Here is a 2,412-nt window from a genome sequence, read left to right as displayed (position 1 = left end):
TGCGTTAAAAATAAAAGTTATTAGTCTGGATTTCTTTCGTATACACTCCTCTTCTATCCCTACCAAAATTGGCACATTTCTATGAAACCCTGTAACATGTGTTCCATTTTTATAAAATCAAAATTTTCCCCATGTTAACCCGGTAAGAAGCGTTGAATTCAGAAAAATTAAGAATTTGTATTCCTATGAATACGCGATTTTTCCTCCGTCTAAAAATCCCCCAACGGGAACAGAAAAATTGCAAATCCTATTCCTCTCAACCGACTTAGTAAAATTGAACGAAAGCATTTATTTAACCTATTTTTCATTATTAAATCTTTTTATAACTTATAAATTCGAAAAATATTCAAATTTATATTTATTTATATTTTAATAATTTATTTAAACGTCATAAAAATGCAACAAAGAAATCTATGCAAATGTGTGAATTTAAATAATTTTAACTCTAGAGAGGCTTGGTTGAATTGGTGAGAATAAAAATTTCAGAATTTACATCCCGCATGAAGAAATTAAAACAACTTATTACACATATTTTGTGAAGGAATTAAATAAAATCAAAATATGACCACTTCTGAGGAATAAAAAATATCTCTGTGAGGTGAGTTACCGATACAATTAGAAGGAATTAAATATATTGAAAACACGTTCTCTTTGGGAGAATAGAAAACTGTGTTGCAGTCGCTATGGAAATAGAAGTGAATAAGTTTAGGAGGTATCTTATTCTTATTGTAACATTTCAGACAGATGTAAAAATCGCGCATTCAAAATAATAGAATAATCTTCCCTTTTGCGCTGAAATCTGAAAATATTAATTTTTCTTTATTCTACGCTTATTACCGGGAATGAAATGGGATTTAGAAGTGCCCGGTGGCACGTGAACATTTGAATGTCGGAAAAGAATTACGTATTTATTTCCATTAGAAATTACAAAAAACAACAAGAACTTTTTTGGGAAAATGCGAGCTGAACGGTTCGGCATAATTGCCTTTAGATTATCTAGTAAAAATATTTCATTCAACAATTCATGCGTTTAGACGTAATTTCGATGTGGCCAAATTGACAGCAATTTGAGGAACACTTGAAGATACAGGCGAGTACCTCGCTTTTCGCTCCTGTCCCTCGCCCTCACTATACTACCGTGCATGAATTAGATCATGCTACCGTGTTCCTGTGTACCCGGTAATAAGCGTAGAATAGAAAAAAATTAATATTTTCATATTTCAGCGCAAAAGTGAAAATTATTCTATTATTTTGAATGCGCAATTTTTCCATCTGTCTAAAATGCCAACACAAGAATAAGATACCTCCGAAACTTATTCCCTTCTATTTCCATAGCGACCGCCACACGGTTTTCTATTCTCCCAAAGAGAATGTGTTTTCAATATATTTAATTCCTTCTAATTGTACGGGTAACGCACCTCACAGATATTTTTTATTCCTCAGAAGTGGTCATATTTTGATTCTATTTAATTCCTTCTAATAAGTTCACAAAATATGTGTAATAAGTTGTTTTAATTCCTTCATGCGGAATGTAAATTCTAAAATTTTAATTCTCACCGATTCAACTCTGCCTTTCTAGAGTTAAAATTATTGAAATTCACACATTTGCATATATTTCTTTGTTGCATTTTTTAATACGTTTAAATAAATTATCAAAATATAAATAAATATAAATTCGAATATGTTTCGAATTTATAAGTTATAAAAAGATTTAATAATGAAAAATAGGTTAAATAAACTCTTTCGTTAAATTTTACTAAGTCGATTACCGGGTATAATTATGAAAAAAGTTTTTTGTTGTAAATATTTTTTTTTTGCTTTTTTCGTAATTATTGAAGTTTAGGACCAGACCCACCTTTCTTAGTGCTTTTTATTTATTATCCCCAATTTTCAACTCGACGTGGCGCTTCGTGTGAAAATGAGTTGGGAAAAAAAGTGTCGGTAAGGTAGGAATCTGGTCACGTGATCCACACGTCACATGGTCTTAAAACTTTCAATTTGATAACGCAGTCTGACTTGAAAATTTTCCACTGGTGTCACTAGTCATTTTCGGTCAATTTTAGGTCTTTGAATCAAAACCCGGGCTCAGAAATGGCTCAGTCTGATAAGTACCTGAAAATTCTAAGAGGTGGCATTAGTATTCACTAATGTGAACCATTTTCGTCGAGCTTGATCCTTCAAATGACGCCTGTCAAAACTTCAGCCATTTATGTTTACGCATTTACAAGTTACAGCACTGACAGCGACTAACCTCCGAGTTTTTTTTAATATGGAAAAATCTGAGTTTCGAGTTTTGATCAAACACTACTATCTTCGCAAAAAACGATATCCGAGACCAAGGCCAAGCTGGATAAGTATTACCCGGACTCTGCACCGTCGATTGGAACGATTCATAAGTGGTTTACCGAGTTT

The sequence above is a fragment of the Belonocnema kinseyi genome, chromosome 10 (assembly GCF_010883055.1).
Source record: "Belonocnema kinseyi isolate 2016_QV_RU_SX_M_011 chromosome 10, B_treatae_v1, whole genome shotgun sequence".
NCBI classification, from domain to species: domain Eukaryota; kingdom Metazoa; phylum Arthropoda; class Insecta; order Hymenoptera; family Cynipidae; genus Belonocnema; species Belonocnema kinseyi.
Note: the sequence above shows the minus strand (reverse complement) of the source record.